This window comes from Lampetra planeri, chromosome 24 (assembly GCF_965212315.1).
Source record: "Lampetra planeri chromosome 24, kcLamPlan1.2.h2, whole genome shotgun sequence".
NCBI classification, from domain to species: domain Eukaryota; kingdom Metazoa; phylum Chordata; class Hyperoartia; order Petromyzontiformes; family Petromyzontidae; genus Lampetra; species Lampetra planeri.
In genome coordinates this window covers 7,508,757-7,531,996 of record NC_136130.1, presented here as the reverse complement: position 1 = coordinate 7,531,996, position 23,240 = coordinate 7,508,757, and the positions used below count along the sequence as shown (strand labels likewise).

The 23,240-nt window shown below is 49.1% G+C and overlaps 1 protein-coding gene across 4 annotated transcripts in view; it reads right to left on the bottom strand.

The window, feature by feature from the left end:
- Positions 1-23,240, bottom strand: part of SLC6A9 (solute carrier family 6 member 9) — a 107,691-nt gene that overhangs the window by 59,794 nt on the left and 24,657 nt on the right. The window lies entirely within an intron of this gene.

The following is a 23,240-nucleotide window of genomic DNA, read 5'->3' as shown; positions in this document are numbered from 1 at the left end:
TCAAAGAATGAGCGCCAGCTTCGGAAGACGCGGCGGGAAGAGAGGAGGAAGAGGTGGGGGCGGGGGCGGTGTGAGGGTCAGAAAACGTGGACGACGACGACGACGATGGTTTGCCTCCCGAGTTTGAGCCGCAGAATGCACGTGGCCACTGCCTGCAACCAAATCGCGAGCGCCCCGGGAATGTTCCAGAACATCGCCAGATCGCTGAAAGCCAAAGCGGGTTTGAGCCTGGACAATCATTCTTTTTATTTTTGTATATATATATTTTTTATACTAGGTAGGGCCCACTTACCTATAAGTCAGAACGTTATAACAACTAAACAATTACAACAACAACAAAAACACGATAGGAGTGCAAAGTATAGGAAATGTAAGAAAATCACGAAATAAAATGTCACAGTTTTTATTTTACCATGTAAAGCTCACTGAGCGACGTAGCTCCTTTTTCAGAAGCCACAAACGCCAGCTCGACCAAGTGGCTTCTCACGTGTAAACGTACAGCAGTCAAATACTCGTAATGGTAGGAAGGAGGTCAACAGCAGTTCCCGTGATGACGACTCAACGAGTCTTGCCATAGGAATGAGGAATTTCCACCGCTGGCTCAAGATTGCTCAAAAGAGCGTGGGGGGTGTTGGGGGGGAGGAGGGTAAGGGGGGTACGCTTCGACATCTGACTTTTTTTTATTGCGCTCAAATATTTTTCTCCTTTGCTTGCATTGCCTGGCAATCGCGCTGCGGTGAAAACGGAGCGGTGGGTTTTGCTCGCCAGAACGAGGCCCTCTGAGGGTCGTTGCGTTCGTCGAATGCTCGATGGCACCGCGTGGGCAATGACGACTTCTGTGGTGGAGACACAGAGAGAGAGAGAGAGATCGCTACCATCGTTACTATCGCTACCATCATTATTACGTACTATAATGATCGCCATCATTATCACTGTCATCACCAACATCATCATCACCACCTACCACCACCACAACCATCATCACAAAAACCATCAAACTATCACCACCACTGCCCCCCCCTCCCCCCCAGCATCACCACCACCAACATCATAATCGTCAATCTTAATTTTGGAGCTTTCGTGACTGCAGGAATTATTCTTTGTTTCTTTCGGTTAAGTCACGTCTAAAGATAAAATAATAAATTAAAATAATAGTATATTACGACGTTTCGATTGCAACACAAGCAATCATCATCAGGCATTATGCCTGATGAGTATGCCTGATGATGATTGATTGTGTTGCAATCGAAATGTCGTAATATACTATTATTTTAATTTATTATTTTATCTTTAGACGTGACTTAACCGAAAGAAACAAAGAATAATTCATGCAGTCACGAAAGCTCCAAAATTAAGATTGAACCACTTCTACGGGGAAGTTTTAAGCTTATCCTTTTCTCTCTCTGGCTATGTGTTCTCTCTGCCTGTGTCCTCTCTTTGGAATTTTCACACTTAAAATTCTAACTTAGCAATCTTTGAAATACGTAATCAACCAGGCTATGCGTTAATTGTGTGTTAACCGACTCTCTGTGTTGTATTACATCACATTTCGATATTTTGCTAGGTTATTTAATTTTCGTGTGCCTTTCTCCTAATTTTCAAGCTTGCGTGCCCGTGCCACGTCGTCATCTTACTTGCAGCAGCAGTACGTTGCCGTACACTCATTGATATGCTAATTTTCTCTGCCCCCTCCCTCTCTCCGTCCCAGCCCCACCCTCTCTATATTTAAAGGACCGTCACAGAAACGACCCCTCTCTTTGTGCCGATATGTGTCCTCTCTCTGTGTGCCGTTGTGATGTCTGTCTGCTTGTATGTCTGTCTATAGTTTTCTAGTTAGTTTTTTGTTGCTATTTCTTTTATGCCTGATGATGATTGCTTGTGTTGCAATCGAAACGTCGTAATATACTATTATTTTAATTTATTATTTTATCTTTAGACGTGACTTAACCGAAAGAAACAAAGAATCATAATCATCATCATCAACATTGCCATCACCTCCAACCCCCACCATAAAAGCCACCACCAATGCCACCACTGCCTGTACAGGGGGTCAGTACACAGCCTTCCCACCCGTGTAGTTCACAAGACTTGACCTACTCTTCACATCACACGGCTCTGTGACCCCCACACTCAGTGGGGGGTGGGGGGTGGGGGGGCAGCCGCTCACTGAAACTTCATCTGCCCCCCCCACGCCCCCCTCCCTCCAGCTGCTGTGCGGATCGCGTTGGGCGCAGCAGCGTGTGCAGGATGTGTGGATACACGTGGCAGCAATGTCCCATCAGGTCACCACCCCACCCACCGCTGACCCCCTCCCCTCCCCCATAGCCCCCCCTCCCCTGACGACCGCGCCACCCCCTCTTGACCCCGGCGTTGATGCGCTGACCCGCGCGCACCGTGACCCCACGTCGCCTGCTGCGCCACTCTGGCCGCAGGAGAAACCCTCACCAGCCTCCCTCCCCCACGCCCCACGCCCTCGGTGTTCAGAGGCACCGGGGCCCCATTGCAGCTCACGCCTTTCCCGGCGGGAGGAATTCTAAACAGCCACCGTGGGTCGACCTCGCTGGCTGATGTCGCTGCTGCTGCTGCCGACTCTGAAATGGAGTCAGTGTCTCGATTTAAAGCTTTCGTGACTGCAGGGATTCATCTTCTTGGTTCTTTCGGTCAAGTCACGTAGAATGGAAATAATAAAATAATAAAAATAAAACATAATAAAATAATTCTCACGACGTTTCGGCCACAACGCAAGCAGCCGTCCTCAGGTGAAGAATAGGTCTGTCGAGAAGACAGAGTCCATTCAGAGTCCATTCAGACTCTGTCTTCTCGACAGACCTATTCTTCACCCGAGGACGGCTGCTTGCGTTGTGGCCGAAACGTCGTGAGAATTATTTTATTTTGTTTTATTTTAATTATTTTATTATTTCCATTCTACGTGACTTTACCGAAAGAACCAAGAAGAGGAGTCAGTGTCCTCCCTCTCTCCACGCTCTCTCCACGCTCAATCCGCACTTCTCTCAGCGCCGGCTGTGGTTATTTGCAAGTGAGGGATTGCATCGTTTCGTAGCGGGCGTTAATTATCCGGGGAGTGGTGCAGACGCAGGCCTGCAAATGCTTTCTCGCGCCACTGCTGATGGAAGGCCCCTCCACTCGAGGGAGCTCTAGAGCGCTCCTCCCGAGGGTTATTTGGCCTACTCTTCCACGCTACGGGCACAGAAGGCGGGACGGATTTTACGAAATTGACTCCTCGTGTCAACTGCCGCGCCCGGAGATCCAACCGGAGACTTTTGGAAGGCACGTACAAGTACGCTGACCATCACCGCATCACGGCAGCGTCTCATGAAACGAGACGAGGATAATTATGAGCAGGCTTGGCCAGAATGAGACTCTGATGATCAAGATACAGAGGCTAGGGGATTAATATCAACATATGCCCATGTTCTGGCACACAGCGTACTATTGCTGATGTTGCTCGTCATGTGCCAGCCATTCCATGCGACTGGCGACACGGAAAACATTCAGCGGGGAATTAAGCCCTGCAGAGACTTCTTTAGTTTGGCCATGGAACACGCACAAACATATCGCAGAGGCCAACAAATGACCACCGTCAGTGGGGGTGCCTTGCACAGTTTCTTGTTGCCCCCTTCTCCCGCACCTCCGATGAGCACGCTTGGCAACGTACGGTGCGAAAGAAGTTCGACAATCATAGCCACGCCGAAGGAGCCACGCACAGCGCGTGTCCACGCGCGAGGTGGAATTTAACGGCGCACATGAGGACCTCAGAGAGAGCGAGAGAGAGAGCGAGAGAGGGAGGGAGAAGTGGGTGTCGACAAAAAAGCGATGGCCATGAAGAGAGCAAGTCAGCAGTAGGAGAGCCGCGTCCACCCCCATCGGCAGCTGCCGGGTGCCGACTGACGGAGGCGGAGAAGAGGGAGAGAGAGCGAGAGAGGTTGCACTCGGGGGGGGGGGGGGGTGAATCTGAGCGGGGACGCGGGAAAACTTCTCAGCTAGAAGCGGATTCACTCGCTACGAGCGATTTCGACGAATTGCCACGACTCGGGGTCACGATTTGGGGGGGGGGGGGGAGGGTCACGATACAGCTGGCGAAACCATTTGTTCGTACCGGTTGATTTGAGATACGCGCAGTACAAGATGCGTGTGTCTATCTTATTTAGTGCGATTTCGTGCAGTCAGTGGTCGGTCGGGCTAAGAGCATGAAATATAAATGTGTCGTCAAACCCGCCACCACCCGACGCAGCCAACTAGTGATGATCGTCACGGAAATAAAAACATGCCACTCAGTTTAAACTCTGTCGCTATGTTCTGTTTACGCGACAAACCTCACTAATCGGCTGTGTCGGGTGGTGGCGAAATTTCACGACGCATTTATATTTACGCGAACTAACCCAAAAACGAACCTCTATTGTGGATACTATAGGTGGCTAAAGCCTACTACGGTGTGAAACCGGCGATCAAACTTGCTACACTCGAGAACCGAATTCGAACCCGGGTTCCGTGAGTCGCCGGCTCCACATCTCTGATGGCCTCTCTCCCCTCGGTCATCCGAACAACGCCGGTGCAGTATGACGACACCCGGCAGCCAGAAGAACACAACTGGCACAAACCGCGTGGCTCGAGAGGAGCCGTCGGCAAACAATACATCGTTTTATTAATAACACATCCGCTAGAGCAGCACAATGTGATATCACTGCACTGTGTATCTTGCTGAAAGAGCCCGCTGCAGGATGAAACAGCTGGCCACTAATCGCGTGGGGTGAACGCGTTCAATGTGTCACTTCCGTTTCTCGCACTCCTCTGCGAGTTTCGACAAACGATGTTTGTGTGTGTTGCGTTTGGCCTCAACGTGCACCTAGCCTGGTACAGGCGTCGTAGTGACGTCACCGCCACTTAGTAGCGAATGGCGGTTGTTGTTGCGTTTGTTGTCCTTCCCCCGCACCTCCGATTAGCATGGTTGGCTACGTACGGTGCGAAAGAAGTTGAGCATGCATGCACCACGTGACGCCGATAGCGCACCACCGCCCCCCAGAATTGGGGAGTGGGGGAGTGGGGGTAAAATAAAAACCTTATCCGTCTAAATTCCATCACGCTGCGTTTCACCGCTCTGGGCAGCGGTCCGTGTGTGTAAATTTAGGCGCGGGGATGTTTTAGAGGCGCTGTCGGTGACGGGTGGGCCGCCCGAGTGGCGTGCGAGAGGAATGAGGGGCGAACGGTGGAAATGAAAGGGAGGGTCATCGCGTGGGGTCGGCGGCCACCGCCAGCCCGGACACGCGCTGCCGTAAATTCTCAAGTCAAGGGGTGGTCGCTTTGCTCGAGGTCGAGGAGAGGAGACGTGGGGGGGGGGTGGGGGGGGGCGGTGCCGGAGGGGGGGGGGCTACTACCGACGGGTTTCGGCTGCACCACGTGGGGTTAAACCGGCGTCTTAAGGTGAAGCAGAGTTGATGGCCTCGCCCCGGTCAAAAATTTACTGCGCGGAAAAAAAAAGAAGAAGCAAAACCCCCAATGCAATACATCGTGCGTTTGTCATTTCATTTGCCGGGTCAACTCTGGGTCACCGGCATTGTCATCACAGAGTGGCGGTGGTCGATCCATCGCTGGATGACGGCCATCTCCCCAAGCCGGGCACTTGAGGCTTCAAATTCGGTTTGATCGCCGCGTGGCGAACGCGCGCCTATTGTGGGGCGCACGCAGAGGTCCAGCAGCAACCGTGAGTCCATCACTCAGACAAACCACCCGCTCACACCGACGATGCCGATGACGATGATGACAACGATGCCGATGCATGTTGGACTTATTTCGCACCGAACGTAGCCAACCGTGCTAATCGAAGGTGCTGGAAATGATGATGATGATGCTGCTGCGTCGACAGCGGTGCCCAAGCACGCATTGAAATTAGAAATTTAACACACTCGTCAATAGCAACACTCTGTGTGTGACCTTAACAGGGCGATGCACGGCGCGCGATGACGCCGCACACATCGTTCGAAGGCTGCGTCCGCTGATCGGGCTCAGCGGTTGAGTCTGAGCGCAACGCCGCTGCAATTCGGCAAATGAGCAGGTTGCTGTCTGGCTGGGCGCCAAGGACCGACCGTGTCCGTCCAGTGCTCGCCGAGCTGCACTGGCTTCCGCTTGCCGAACGAACACGTTGTAAAGGTCGCATTAATTACACGCAACGTTCTTGCCAAATTAAACCACAATACCTTGCGTGACGGTTTATGCTCGTCAAGGAGCATAAACCATCGCGCGAATTCGGGTCATCCTCGCAGCGGGTTTTGGCTGGCCATTGAGCAAAGACGGCGGTCACCACATCGCGGCACTTTCAGATGCGCTCTTGCGGCCGTCTGGAATGCTCTTCCCTCCGATATTAGGATGCCACCAGGAGCTGTGCACTTTTACATCTAAATTGAAAACTCATTTCTTTAGAACTGCGTTCTGTGTTTCGTTTGTTGTTTTTACCCCGCACCTCCGATCGGCACGGTTGGCTACGTACGATGCGAAAAAGTTCAACATGCAGATAAAATAAATCAATCGTTCAATCAAATGACCTGATATCCGCGCAGATACGAGTGGTGCGTCGTCTTCGCTGGAAGGCACTCTGCATTTCGGCAGCCGGGATCCTGACCATCAAGAGTAACCGCTGCTGTTACCACTGCTGCTGTTCCTGCTACAGTTATGGCTAGAGTTGCTGCTGTTACTGCACCATCATTACGAGTCGTGATCGATCCGCTGCTGGATAGAGCATGACTTAGATCGATACAACAAAGACAAAGATCCCCCGTATAGCCTTGAACAGACTGTTGGGGCAAGCGCTGTTAGCGAGCACCTATGAAGGCCAATGCAGAGGTGAGTGACCAGCACCACGCCCGGCCGCGTTTGTCTCCCTCGTGGCGGTGTTTACACGTTGCACCGGGTACTCATTTGAGGCTGAACCGACCAAGGGGAGGCCCAGAACTGGTTCCGATAATCATCACCGGTGTTGGCCGTGAGCAGGAACCAAACTCGGATCGTCGGGTTCGTAGCGCAGCGCGTTAACCACTGCACCACCGCTCCCCCTCCACCTCCCCCTCGTGTGCCGTTCCGGCCTTCAGAGGTGCTCGCTAAACAACACTTGCCCCAGCAGTCCGTGAAGACTACACGGGGAGGGGGGGTCTTTGTCTTTGATTGATGCAACAATCCATGGAGCACCTGCAAGCAAGCTGATTTATTATTTTCCACCTCCATGGCCCATTGGGTTGATCATGGCCGTTGATGATGATGATGGTGATATATTTTAGATTCATACCACGATGGATTTCCCATGTTCAACGTGAGCAATGTGACAATCGATTTCCCGCCAAAACTATTTCAATTGAATTAATCAAATAGTCGCGATCCGCGCGGTCAAGCGCGCCGCACAAGAGCTGTGATTATTCACCGTAAGATGAACTTACGCGACCCACGGTGGAGGAGCAGCGAGCGAAATTAAAAAGCGACAAACATTTGAAAGCACACCACAGTGACCGTACAATCACTGGCAAAACACACGCAGCAGGAGCTGAGGGGGGGGGAAACATGCCTCGATTCACGATTTCCACCCCAGCCTGGACCCGAACTCAGAACATCTGGCTCCGCGGTTCCCGCAGCTGTCGACAAACTCGGCGTGTCTGTGCATTCGCCCGTTAATGATTATTCACAGATGGACAGGTTCCAGGGAAAGAGTCGGAGGGGGGAGGTGGGGGCAGGGGGTAGAGAGGTCAGATTGTGAAGGGGGGGGGGGTGTGATCCAAACTCTCTTTTTCTCTCTCTCCCTCTCTCTCGCTTCCATTGAACGCCGCGTGTTCAATCGGTTGTCATTCTCTCCATGAAGCGATCCCCAAGGTTCGATCGCTCGACGTGACAAATCTCACCGGCGCCGCCGTTCGATTACCCCTCTCCTAGATTGCGGTGCAGCTCTCCCTCGCTCTCACCTCACTCACTCTCTCTCTCTCTTCTTCCTTGCTCTCTCTCTCTCTCTTTCTCACACTCCTCTCTCGCTCATTCGTGCTTCTCGTTCGACGTCTATCTTTTCACGAGTTTTAATTCATCTCTCTGCGAACCAAAGTCCACGTTCGTGCGGCGCTCCGGGGCAAAACCACACAGCCCGCGTTAAAAAAAACAACATACTACATCCCTCGTTTAGCAGTTTTCTTCATCTGCCAAAGAGAAAAATGACACGCACACATATATAAAATAGTAAATTGCTAATATACAGTACATGTACAAGGCATCAGTCTCTTTAAAGGTAATTTCCCAAAGGTGGCCATTAACACAGACACCGCGTTTCCATCACGATCCATTTACTAGACGGGGCAATGCTCACAAATCACCACTCGCACTACACCTCGACCCCTGAATCTTGTAAACGACGGCAGATGTATCGTGGCAAGCTAACGACGCTTTCTTTGACTCGTCCATCAGACGTCGACGCTGACACTCGAAATGCGAGCATCTACTCGCGTCTCAGATTAAATTCAATTACGCGGTGTAAGGGACACTACAAGAACGCGGTGTGCTCATGCTACATTTAGGCTAATAAAAAAATGTTTATGGAGCACCCTTCGCACCAGGGCGCCTCGGGGTACGTTCCCTTACACGCGATAAACAAAAGCGACTCAGCGAATAAAGCTGTTGCAAAGCACAAGCAGAGGACCGCAGAGCTTGGGAAATTCTAGATTTGAAATTTTCGTGACTGCAATGATCCATACTCTTTGGTTCTTTCGATAAAGTCACGTAGGTGAAAATAAGCAAAATTAAGTACGCAGTAATTTTGCTGTAGCAGTTCCACCTGATGACGGAAGCTTGTGTTGCATCTGAAACGTCGTGATTTTATTTAGTCTGTTTTATCTTATTTTGTTTTGTTTTATTTGACTTTACCAAAAGAACCAAAGAGTATAGCTTGGGAAATTGTTTGGTAGCGCCAGCTCAAACGTGTGGCTACTGCTGCTGCTGCTGCCTATCCCGTTGATCTGTGGTTCGTCTTCGTGTCTTATCTTTTGTAGATTCATCTCATCCACTTGTAGAGTATTTTAAAGTAACCGTTGTGAGTGCGTCTTACAATGCGGTAGGTGTGCGCGCGCGCGCGAGTGTGTGTGTGTGTGACCAGATTTTATATTTAGATGCGACTATATATAGACGTAACTGCTCGACCCCAACGATAAGTGTTCTAATGCTGGCATTGCCTTTGTGCTGTTCGCCTTTTGTCGTTCTGTGGTCTGACACCGGTGAGACGAGGCCATGAAGAAGGCTGTCTCTGGTGTAGGCCAATCAGTTTCACAGACAATGCCATATGATAATTATACACTGGTCAACACACTTTTTCTGGCATAAGGTATTCCAACGGTTTTAAGGTAATTTTGGGGTGCTGATTCCAAATCTGGCATCAGTTTGTGTCGATCACATCAGGTTTTTGAGATATCAAATATTGCATTTTCAAAAAAACTGCAGAAGAAAAATATTAAATAAATGTGGATATCTACATAAAATGATATTATAAACACACTATCCTAAAAATACAGCACCATATTTTAACACTAAAGCAGTCACTGACTCGCAACAACTTGCAATCATAAGTGACAGAGTTAATTTGGGGTAAAATCAATTAAAATGGGGTACGCCGATAGCATAAAAATGAGATGTGATAGAGCAAATCTGAGATCAGATTTGGAATCAGCATCCTGACATTAGTCTAAAACAGCTGCAAAAGTCCAGGCCAAATTTTTTTTTTTTTGTTGACCAGTGTTATCAGAGCACTTTTTTGTTTGCATGTTCACCACCAGTATTGTGGTCAATGCAGAGAGGATTCCTTTAAAAGTGATTCTGTTTGGTGTCTTAACATCTTAACACCTGTTTTAGTGCCAGAAGGGATACAACCTATTGTTATATTTTAATACCGGCAAGAAAGGTCCCATATTACAATGCATATCTTATCAGAGCATGTTTGCTTGTATGCTCACCACAACTAATGTGTGGTTAATGCAAACGTGATGCCTTGGCAAAAGGTGTCTATTCACTGTTTGAACATCTTCAAACCAGTTTCATTTCGATTAAAAGCTTTCGTGACTGCAGGGATTCATCTTCTTGGTTCTTTCGGTAAAGTCACGTAGAAACGTCCTGAGAATAATTTTATTATGTTTTATTTTTATTATTTTATTACTTCCCTTCTACGTGACTTTACCGAAAGAACCAAGAAGACCAGTTTCATTGCCATGAAGGCTTAAACCGATTCTTATTTTTTTCTTAAGACTTTATTGACACCGGGCACACATTTGGAGGCGCGTCCTTAGAACGTTGGGGAAGAGCACGCGCATTGTCGAGGCACCGGGGGTCACGTGCGTTGCTGATCGCGAGTGAGACGGCTCCCCTTGCAGACGGCGAACAGCTTGGGACTCAGAAGTTGCCAACGGTGCGCTCACCCACGCACGGCAATGATGACAGCCCCCTCTCTCGCACCCCCCCCCCCCCACCAGTGCCCTTTCTTCAAACCCAATAAGCAGTCTCATTGCCAGCAGCCGATGCAATGTACGGCACTCTCCTGGCAATAGCTGAAGGCTGGGGCCTGTTAACATTACCCATGTTGAGCTCTCCGTCAAACAGACCGACTGTTTCGTCGTCATCCGTACTGTGTCCAACCACCACCAACAACAACAACTACAGACGCAATTCGCCACAAAGTGCCGCTGACGTCACCACGGCGCTCGTGCCAGGCTAGGTGCACGTTGAGGCCACACGTGCAGTGTCGGAGGCTCGCAACTGCGTGCAGCAGGAGGTCACGGGACAGAACCCAGGTGCCACGGGTTGTCTGACTGAGGATGAGTGGCGGACGCACCACCTGTGCCCCCTTCTGTGCCAACTCGCTGTGTCTGCATTTCCCCTCGCACCGCTCCACTGGGGAATTCCCCTCTCCCCATCATCCCCCCTTTTACCCACGCTTCGGTCATAGCCGTGCTCAATTCCAGACGCGTGTTATAACTCTCATCTGCCATGACTTCGATAGTGCTGTGTGTTGCTGGCCGCTTGAAACGATGCGGGCTCATTTGGCCTTTGTTACTCAGGCACTGTTGACAAAAAAAGTATTAATTCTAGATTTGAAGCTTTCGTGACTGCAAGGATTCATACTCTTAGGTTTTTCGGTAAAGTCACGTTGCTAAAAAATAAAAAAGAATAAAAAATATGAATAATAATAGAAATATTTTATTTATAATAGAAATATTTTATTTCTATTATTATTCTATTGCTTTTTTATAATATAAAATAATAGAAATAATAGAAATATTTTATTTCTTTTATTTATTATTATTATTATTATTTATTTTTTACCTACGTGACTTTACCGAAAAACCTAAGAGTAAAAGAAAGTCACCACCAATCCACTGCGGAATGAAGGCAGGCGTCCCTGAGCCGTCGCCATCTCTCACGATGTTGATAATCCACTTGGATCGCGGAACTGCACGAGCTGATTTCATCGCTCCATCTCCTCCGTCGACGTACTGCCGGGTACGGTCCCTCTCTTGGCTGCGGCTCCTTCACTATCTTTGACCATCGGCCATCGTCAACTTGGAGTGCCGTGTTCTGCCCAAGCCCGCTTACTTATATATTCATATATATATACATTCTTTATTGAGGGAAAACCTGGTTGTCATGAGGTTTTTCAGACACGGATCAGCATACCAAATACACGCTTCAGTATCCAATCACATTGTTCTCTCAGTAATGCCTATAGAGGCATCAGTATCCAATCACATTGAGCAGACACACAACCTATAGATGCATCAGCAGCCAATCAAAGCAAGCCAATCAATAGCCAATCACAGTGTGCTCTCACGCTACCTATCGAGGCATCATTAGCCAATTACATTTCTGTCACCTGGGTTGTTTGTCTTAGCAGTTGTAACCTTCATCAAGACGCAATTACTGGGTTCCTACTTTGTAGCCAGGTATCAATATAGAATTATTGTTTACCCAGGAAAGCATCACTGAGTATCATGACTCATTTTCAGAAGGGTCTTGCTAAGTTTTCGCAGAAGTGTAGGCGGCAATTATTGTTATGTACAGTATATTCCATAAGAGTAATCTGTGGGTGTTTTTAATTTTAGCCCGTAGCATTGCTGTAACATCGTTCTCACGATACGATTATCGTGGACCTTAGCTTGTACGATATATCGTGGTATCGCCACATCGCGGCAACCCTAAGGAGCCCGTCACAATTCATCTCGCACAAATGGCTCTGCACCCATGTCAGTTTGACGCAACATTAGAGGCAGAATCAAGGAATTCGTTGACACCATTGAGGTTATTCCCATCTTAAGGCCAAGTACGTATACATTGCACTCGTACATAATTACCGCGTTCTCTGGATTATAGGATGCTTCGGAAATTAAGACGCACATCCACCCCAAGCTTGTTTCCCAGTTGTCAATCAACATCCCCCCACCCCGCCGCAAAATCCGATCGCGCGCACGCACACAGCTGCCGGAATATAAGGTGAAGACCAGGTCTGTCGGGGAGACAGCGTGTGAATGACTTCTCGACAGACCTGGTCTTCACCTGAGGACGGCTGCTTGCGTTGTGGCCGAAACGTCGTGAGAATTATTTTATTACGTTTTATTTTTATTATTTTATTACTTCACTTCTACGTGACTTTACCGAAAGAACCAAGAAGATGAATCCCTGCAGTCACGAAAGCTTTAAATCGAAATTTGAGACGTCAGTTGTTTATTTGGTCCGTGCCCAAAGCCCTTGAGGGTTTAGAGATCGCGAGTGACAGAGATAAAGACAGGGAGGGTTGCTGCGTAGGTTCAGTGGACACAGCAGCAGGGCCTTGTCACCATTGCGTGTTAACCGCCTTTATCATCTGAAGTCCCGCGGGGCACACGCACACACGCGCACACGAACACCATTCTTTTTGTGCATCACTATTTACACGCAACAGGATTCGTGTGAACGCAAACAGTGATTTTGTGATCACGATTTTTTAACCAATGCACTTTGCTCAAGTGAAATTTCACAGTCCGGTCATTCCAAGCACGTGCTTCTGGACAGTGCTGCTAATAGTCTTGTAAATTATTATTTTTTCATCATCTGAAATACCCGCGTGGCCTACATCGTTGCCTGATTTAGGGAACCATGCACAGTACTCATACTGAATGTGGTGTGCCGAATGATGAAACATTTTCCAGGGTTCCCTCTGACCCAGACAGACCCCGGCTGATATGGAGGCCATACTCCACAACTCCCCGTAACTCACACCACGTTCATCGCCACTGGACGCTGTCTTCTGACACTCGTAACATTTAACCAGTTAGCTGCCGTAACTTCAAGTTTAACTTGTTGGAACCACACTTGTGTCAACAATCAATTCAGTTGAGGTGTGTCTTGTAATAGACTCGATAACCAATGTACGTGTGATATCATTCGTGCTAACTTTTACGGGCATCACACGCGTATATAACCGTAGAAACTGACAACACTTGCACAGTGACTCATATACTTTCACGTAGACCCACGGATAACCACATAGATACATAGATACTGGCAGACTTACACGTAGCACTATAGGCTTGCATTGGCAGCGACAGACTTACACAAAGAACCATATATTTACATAAAGATCAATAGACTTACATCGATAGACTGATTGATGAATACAGGCAGATGACTTATTCTTAAACATTTTACTACAGTCAATGATCGCGACATTCATAAATAAAAGTCATCTGCCAGCAGCGATCAATCGGTCTATTGATGTAAATCTATTGATAGGCAAACAGAAACGTGTACCGATGACTTGTACTTATGAGTAATAGCCTATTGGGGCCAGAGTTGTCACATTCAGTGGAGACCTGGAGTTGATGAACTACAGCGGCAAGGAGCCAGACGGAGTGCCGACACCCACGACGATGAGATGAGTGTGTCTGCAGCGAGGGTGGGGGACTGTTTACTCGATTCGTCGTCGTCGTCCGTACGGCTGATGTAGATGCGGAGAAACGACCACAATTTCACACGCAGGTGGTCAAAGCCAGGCAAACGCGGAGTGCATCGCCGCTGCGACGTCTCCTTCGTATTGGTGGATCGGGGCAATTGCGTCGTTATACGTTGTTACGGTCTGTTCTGGATAACCACAGTCGCATGCTACTGGAGAGTTTAACATTTTCCATTTGTGCATCATCAGGTATCCGCATCTGCTGCCATTGGTTAGTGCGGGTTTAGGGTGGACCATGAGGTTTACTCACTCAGGGTCTAATAGAACTCACAAACACCTCTGGCAATCCAACAACACCAACAACAGCGGCCATTCGCCACTAAGTGGCGGTGACATCACCACGACGCTTGTGCCAGGCCATGTGCACGCTGAGGCCACGTGAAGTGTCGAAGGTCCGCTGGCAGGAGGTCACGGGGCAGACCCAGGTGCCACAGATTGACTGACTGAGATGACTGGCTGATGCACCACCTGTGCCCCCTCTTGTGCCTGAGCCACCCGGCGCTCCGCTCGTTGTTGTGAGCGTCGCTCCTCCCCCCTCCGTTGTTGTTGGAGGGCGACTGCCTCCAACTGCCCAGTAGCAGCGTCCTTCACGAGCCTCCTCCACAGAGGCCGATCTTGACACCGCTGGTACCAGTCATCGGCAAGTCCACGCAGCTCCACATCTTCCTGTACTACATCACTCCATCTCTTCTCTAGCCCGTGCCGCGCCCGTTTAGCCCCCTCGATCCGGCTGAACAAAAGCTGTTTAGGCATGCGGTGGCTGGGCATGCGGGCTACATGACTCAGCCAACGCAGCCTTGCCTGCCGGAGGAGCTCACCGATGGGAATTTGTCCAGATCTTTCAAGGATATGTGAGCTCCTCACGCAATCTAGCCTGGTTAAACCCAGGATGGATCGTAGGCAGGCCAGCCTAAATGTTTCTAACCGGCGAAGATAATCCATTAGGGGGTCCACGTTATCTTACAGATGACAAGTCGATGGTCAGTGGGCAGATTAGCTCCACGGTAGGTCCTGGTGTCAAGGACATGGAATCGCATCTGCTGTTCCGTCACTATGTAGTCTAGCAGGTGTTCTTGCTTGGACCCGGCATGCATCCATGATGTTGTGTGGATGCGCAGATGCCGGAACAGCGTGTTGGTAATTACAAGCCCATGGGCTGCATAAAAATCTCACAGCCTCCTACCATTGTTATTGAGCTGATCTGGCCCATGCCTTCCAATCACTCCAGACCAGGTGCTAGCATCATGACCAACTTGGGCATTGAAGTTACCCAACAAAATGACTCTATCCCAAGGGGCCACTTTAGCCAGCACCTGTGACAGGAGGTCATAGAAGGCATCTGACTCATTGGCCTTGCCTGCATCCCTCCACGGATGTTCGTCTTCGGTGGGGGCATAAGTAACCACAACCACCACACCTCGCCTCTGGTTGATGGGACGGCGAGTCCAAAGTAGCCTGGGGCTTACAGCTTCCCACACCTCACCGCCACGCCCCCTTCATTATTTTCAGAAGAGCCACTCCCTGTTGTTTGGCAGTCTTCTGCCCCGAGTAGAGGACTGTCCACCCGTCATTGTGGCAGGAGTCAGAGCCGGTCGACCGGACCTCCTAAATACCACAGAGATCCAGACGATACCAGTCCAGCTCCCGACAGAGGAGTGGCAGCCTCTCCTCCGCAATGAGTGTTCGAACATTTCACATGGCCATCCGTAGTGGTTTTTTGCTGTTTCTGGAGGAGCCCCGAGGGTAAGGATTCAGTCTCCTGGCTCCGCCAAATGGGGTTTGGCCAGGAGACATTGTAGACGCCTGTCCCCCCAGGGCCTCCGGTAGTCCACACATCAACACACATTCACCGTAGCGTCATTCAAGAGTGATGCAACATATACTTAGGGTCACCCTTCACATTTATGCCTGAGTGCGCTAAAAATAGAAACACGGCTTTGTTACCGGGTTCAAAAAATATTCCGCCCTCTAGTACCCGATTAGTACGACTAAGCTGCTGGCCATGATGGATAAATATCGTTTTTCCGGCGTGTGAACCATCGACTTAGAGACTGCCATATTTACACAGAGAACCACCGACTTACACATAAAATCGATGACATACATAGAGAACCACAGACTTAGATACTTACACAGAGAACCAAAGACTTACACAGAGACTCACATAGAGACCCACAGACTTAGGTCGAGACGAAAATCGACACTTGGAAGAACGTAAATTGAGCTCCGTGTTCATTTGCTCAGATGTCCGTGTCACATGATACGTCTTTCCCTTGAATGTTTGTTCTCTCTAGGAAGTAAATTCACAAATATTGCTCCACCCCCTCGAAATATATACAAGTCCAGGCTTTAATTTCATCCAGATCTCTATGGATCAGCGACCCAGAGAAACGTTCTCGTGCCCGGCACACCACGTCCAGTATTCGCCTCGCTCCAGCTGTGCGTGCCCACGAGACACGAGCTACCCGGAGAACATCCAGTGAGAAGTTAAGCCCCGCATTGGTGCCACGACCTTGGATTGTGTTTGTTTGTATAGTAGCTAAAGTAACGTGTTACATGGAAGGGTACCGTATACCCATTGCGTTGTCATCTGAAACATAACTTTGGAGGCCACTTCTCAAAGTTATTTGTGACGCAGTCGCTCGGTCTTCTTTCAGTATTGGTGAACTTTTTTCATACCATCGGCTTAGTCGTCACTTTGTCCTCAACAATTTCGATTTATTTACGAATTGAACCCTAAGCATAGCCAGAGTTTGACATCTCTATTTGGGGGGATAGGGGGGTCACGGGTTCGCTTTGTCCCTCAAATTAGGAATCGCGGGTGCAATTGTGAACTACTGAAAATAAATTAATAAATGTGCCCAGTTTGGGTGGGGCATTGCCCCCCCCCCCAGTGCCCCCCTCTTCCCCGCAAACTTAGCCCATGACCCTAACCATAACAAATATAAATTCCCCTGGAAGTACGCATAAGTAGGCAGGAATGCATGCTCCCTGATTGGACTGATTATTTATTCCCGTAAAAATATATATATTTATATTCAGAACCAACATTCGTTTCACATGGAGCACTTGCAGAGATGAGGAGATGGGGTCGGATTGTGGCAAGAGGTGGCATCGGGTGTCGGGAGGTCTTCATCCAGCAGTGGATATAACCTGGCTGACGATAGATGATGACGACGGCGACGATGATGATGATGATGTCGATTTGTGCGAAACACTTTGGTTGGAATAGGCCCCTCCACTTTGTTATATAAGCGGCCCAAGTTAAGCGCGATTAACTTATGCAAATCAACGGGGCAGCTATCGAGTGTGCAGGCGGTGCAACTGCTTCTGGGCCCAGAGGCCACAGGGCCCAAGCGCTGGGAGGGGGGGAGCCGGTGGAGGGACTCGTTCCCCGCTCCTACCGCCCCCACAGAGATTCGATTAATTGTGACCATTCCGAAACGTGATTCAAGAAATCAATGAATGTATTCATTTCTATCTCGCTTTTTCTTGTTGTTCTTGTTGTTGTACAATCTCATTTGTATTGTTTCCCGTTGATTCTGTCTCATCCGTATCGTTCCACTTTCTCCGTTCGTTCGGCTGAATGAAACGGCAGCATCGGTTGGCGCAGCGTGGCTGGCACGGCCGCACTCATCACACACAAAGCGCTTGCCACAAGTGAACCACAATCACTCGCTGCTCTGGTCAAGGAGCATAAACCGTCACGCGAACTCCGGTCATCCTCGCAGCTTTTGATTGGCCATCGAACAAGGACGGTCACCGCACCGCGCGCTTTCAGATGCGCTCCCGCGGCCGTCTGGAACGCTCTTCCCTTCCGATACGAGGAAGCTACTGGAGCGATGCACTTTGACATCTAGGTTAAAAACTCATTTCTTTAGAACTGGTTTTTGTGTTTAGTTCGTTGTCCTTCCCCCGCACCTCCGATTGGCACGGGTGGGTAGGTACGGTGCGAAAGAAGTCCAACATGCGTACACGCAATACTCAATATCTACAGCCCTGATAAACATACAATTAACATAAGTGATCAACGATCGATGCTCATGCGCACAACGTCGACGCGCAAATCGTGAGCGGTAAAAAAAAAATCCATTTTAATTAACGAACTGAAGCATCATTAGACGTCTAGTAATTACACAGCGATGGTTAGACACTAAGAGGAGGAGGTGGTGGGGGAGAGGAAACAAGTCTAGGAGGATTGAAGATGATGCGAGAGATGGTTAGACTCGAGGAGGAGGAGGAGGGGGAAGAGGAGGAGATTGGGGGTGGGAGAGTGTCGACATCTCTTTACCTCTCATTCGCCCCCCACCCCCTCCCTCTCCGTTACTCACTCTGCACCCCCCTCTACCCCTATAGTACTTTCGCCCCACTCCCTCCCTCTCAGCGCCTTCCCCTCCCCACCCCCCTCTCACTGCACCCCCCCCCCCACAATCACCCCCTTGCACCCGCGTAGCCCGTGGGGGGGGGGGCTACACACATCTGCGTTGGCCGCTCTGCCCAAGCACTGCCCCCCCCCTGCGCCCCCCCCCCCTTCGCTATGAGCCCGTCGTGCGCGCTCAACATCAACGCGGATTGCTGTGCTGTTCCATTCTGCTTCAGTGCTGCCATTTGTGCAAACCACCCCCCCCCTCAATGCACGATTCGTTGGGGGGGGGGTCTCATTTGTTTGGGGATGGACGGGGAGGTGGGGTAGATGGCTTGGGGAGGGAGAGAAAGGTTAGGGTATTGGGAATGCGGAGGGAGACGAAGTGATGTGTGTGTGTGTGCTGTGTGTGTGTGCTGTGTGTGTGTGCTGTGTGTGTGTGCTGTGTGTGTGTGCTGTGTGTGTGTGCTGTGTGTGTGCTGTGTGTGTGTGTGCTGTGTGTGTGTGTGCTGTGTGTGTGTGCTGTGTGTGTGCTGTGTGCTGTGTGTGTGCTGTGTGTGTGCTGTGTGTGATGTGTGTGCTGTGTGTGTGTGCTGTGTGTGTGTGTGCTGTGTGTGTGTGTGTGCTGTGTGTGTGCTGTGTGTGTGTGTGCTGTGTGTGTGTGCTGTGTGTGCTGTGTGTGTGTGCTGTGTGTGTGTGCCGCAGGCGGTCGCGATGGGTTGAGGAAACAGGCATCTGATTGACCCTTGCTGCGTCTTCGAATTTTTCCACTGCGATTATCATCGTCGTCGTCCATGTTCTATCCACTGCTGGGTGAAGCCCCCCCCCCTCTCATCCTCCTGCTCATCGTCAAGCGTCAGCCACGATCTAATCCACTGCTGGATGAAACTCCCCCCCCGCCCCCCGAGCTTCTGTTGCCATCACTTCACGTGGGCTCGTGATGTGAAACGATCCGCCCCGCTCCTGCGGACCAGCCGATTTCATAGCTCCGTCTCTGTGGTGGACGTACTCTCGGGCTTGGTTCCTCTGTTGGCTGCTACTGCCCCCGAGTCTCTCGCTACGGGCCATGAACGCCTCCTCTCGTCGCCGCGGTGGCTAGGATATGTTAACTTCCTCGCCTGGTATGCAGGAGGTCGTGGGTTCGATCCCGACCCTTACGCCTGCTACATATTGGGAGTTTGCGTGTCTCTCCCTCTCTCTTTCCCCGTGGCCGCGTGGATTTTTCTCCAGGTCCTCCGGTTTTCCCTCCACATTTAGAATCAACATCACGCGTTTAGAGTATTTGGAGGCTATAGATTTCCACACAATGAGCCACTTCGTTGAGCTGTCGTTTGTCGCCAGGTCGCTTCTGAAAACGAGCTAATAGCTCAGTGGCTTTTACCGGGTAAATAAAATAGTTTAGTTTTTAGTTTAGTTTTAGCCACGTGTGCTACAGAAGGGATGATGCCCACGTACTATTTTTATATTCACTATGAAGTATTTAACTTGCATGTCTTCTCAATTCCCATGTTTTCCTCTTTCTATCAGTGCAGTCATCTCGGATACAAGAAATAAAACTATATAATTCAATAATAATTCCAATTATAATAATGTTTAGTTGTATTTATTTGTGTGTGTATATATGTAGCGTTGTGAATGCAACGTGCATTTGACAATCACTGAGGAACCACAGAATATGAATATGTAGTTAGACTAGAGAAATCCGATGAGCTATTAAACTGTTTTTCAAAGATATCCAGTATTGTCTACAGATAATCTGGAAGGCAGCAGCCAAGCGGTCTGCCAGCCAACGCCAACAATTTATCAAGCTCTGCAGTCCTTTATATCCATTGAGTTGGATTCAGGGAATTCATGATGGACGTGGGGTGAAGCTCACAGGTGCGAGGGGACAACACTCTATCCCACAATAATAACAAATAGGAAACACGTTCATTTGTCCAGCGCCGTTCCATCCCCAGGGCTCATACCAACACCACGATGTCACCGATATTCGCCCGCACGTTGCTGTACCACCTTCTCCTGGCAAGCCAGGCTATGGTGTTATCTCGATACCCATGCGAAGAAAGTCTCACAGCATTTGTGTGCAAGCGGCGGCCAGTCCATGCAGGCGAACTGGGCGGTCGCCTAGGGGCACCAAATTCGAGTGGAAAAAAGTTGAAATGCCAAAAAATACAGATAAAATAACGAAGATTCCCGTGCGCGTACAGAGGGAATATAAATTATAATTCATTTCTCAACATTTTTGAGAATGTATTGGTTGGACAGACGGACGGACGGACCGAATAATGATGCGTCTGTTCAAAAAAAGCACGCAAAAAAATAATTAAATGGAAAATAGGGGCAAAGTGTTCCCCAGTTTACCAAAAACCTCAGCGTAGATCTGTCCTTGGGGCTGGCAGCTCGTCAAGGGCCGCCCCTGCTTGTGTGATCCACAAACCCTTTCCTCCATGTATCTGGCACGTGTCCTGACTGGGACTGCGAGATCCGGCCATGTCTGTCCAGTGCTCGCTGAGCTGCATTGGTTTCCGGTTACCGAACGGATACATCGTGATGTCGCGCCGATTACACGCAAAGTGCTTGCCGCAAATGAACTGCAACACCTTCTTGGTTCTTTCGGTAAAGTCACGTAGAAGGGAAGTAATAAAATAATAAAAAATAAAAGCAGCAGACGGCTGCTTGCGTTGTAGCCGAAACGTCGTGAGAATTATTTTATTGTGTTTTATTTTTTATTATTTTATTACTTCCCTTCTACGTGACTTTACCGAAAGAACCAAGAAGATGAATCCCTGCAGTCACGAAAGCTTTAAATCGAAATTGAACTGCAACACCTTACTCATCTCGTCCAGGAGCGTAAACCATCACACGAACTCCGGTCATCCTCGCAGCGGCTTTTGGCTGGCCATCGAACGAAGAAGGTCACCGCATCGGGCACTTTCAGATGCCCTTCCGCGGCTGTCTGGAACGGCCTTCCTTCCAATATTAGGAAGTCTCTGAAGCTGTGCATTCAAGCTTGAAAACTCATTTTCTTTACAACTGCTTTTGTGTTGAGTTTGTTGTCCTTCCCCCTGCACCGCTGATTAACACGGCTGGCTACGTATGGTGTAAGCGAAGTTCAACGCACATACATTTAGTGGATTACAGCCGAGCGCCACCACCGCCCGGCAGCAAGGCCTCGCAGAGTCTCAACACACTCTTTCAGGAAAATCCTGAACTCTGCAAAAAAAGAAAGCTGCCACCTAATTAATAAAAAAACAGCTCTTATCTTGTAGCTACACACCAATAGGCTGAGTGTCATGGGTTCGTAGCACACGAGTTTTAAGGCTCTGGGAACAAGATAGCATTGGTATATTTAAAGGTTAGGTTTAACATGTGCGAGGAAATCGGAGTGCACAGAAAACCAAAAAAAACCAACGTGCACACGAGGAGACATCACTTAAATATCCACATAAACGACTTTAACGAGCCCACTTGCTGTACTTGCCAACTCCTGGCCACATCGCAACCTTGCGCGGTGCAGGTGTTTCACAAACGACTGTGTGATCACTCAACTCTTACCTCCTCCAAAGCAGCGGATTATGGTGCACGTATATGGGGTCGTTGAGAAGACCCACAACCCCTTCCACACTGTGAGTCCATTAGAACGTGCACTAGGCGAGCAGGGGCGGTTTCTTCATTAGGGCGATTGGGCGACGCACCACCAATGTCATTCAACCACAGAGTCATGCTAGCCGTCACTGTGCCTCTGGATATAGTCCAATCAGCGTCATGCTACGTTCCGTGGAGTACCGCCTCTTTTTGGGCGATTTCCCTCCAGCTGAGAATCGCCCCGAGTGGTCCCATAGACTTACATTCAAAGATGTTTTTTTTCGAACGGGGGCGCTGCAATGCATTCTCTATGGCTTCCGGGAGGGCTCGCCCTAACGTGCTTACGTCATCATACGTGCCTACGTCATCATACGTAAGCACGTTAAATCCAACAATATAATTTGTCGCCACCTAGTGGAATCTTTAATAAAATAAACTTGAGTGGTTTGTTTTAATAGTGAGTATAGAAACAAACAAGATGTATTGTAAGAGTCACTTTATTTTTCATTAATATTAAAGAAGTGAAGTTGCCTTTACATGCTTAAGCTGTTAATTTATCCATTGCATGGGTGGACCTTATCCTTATCAATCATCCAGACATTTGCCCCCCCTTAGAGATTTTGCAGGAGCCGCCACTGTAGGCGAGTATAGGGACTTCTCAACCACGTGCACACGCATCACAGCCACGCGTGTGATGTGAATTTACATCAAATTCTGATCAAAATTACTCAACACGTTGTATCCTCAATAATCACACGTTTACACACATGCACCTCGACTCACATAGTCCAGCATTGTGACCCATAGACTAACATGGGACCCAGTGGCTTAGGTGTGAGGCGGTGTTAGTGAAGCAGGGGTTTATGGATCGGAGGAGCACAGGTCCTGGACTATGAAAGGTTGAGGGGTGGGGGGCATGGGGGACCAGTTTCACTCTGGGCCAATGCTGCATACTGGTCTAGTTTACTGGAAATGTACACTGAGACATCTCCTTTACCAGTGGCAAAATATAGTAATAGGTTTTTACCCTTTCAACTGGTACAAAAACTGACACCTTTATACAAGGCATCATGGACCAGTCAACTTCAAGGACTTCAAGGACAGTGCATATCATTATCATTATCAGAGTTGTTTCTTTTTGTTTGCATCTTAACTGCTTGTGTTGTGGTTATTGCAAACATGATGCCTTGTATAAAGGTGTCAGTTTTTGTACCAGTTGAAAGGGTAAAACCTATTACTACTTTACTGGAAATGTCACGCATTTCACCACTCCCCTCTCCATTG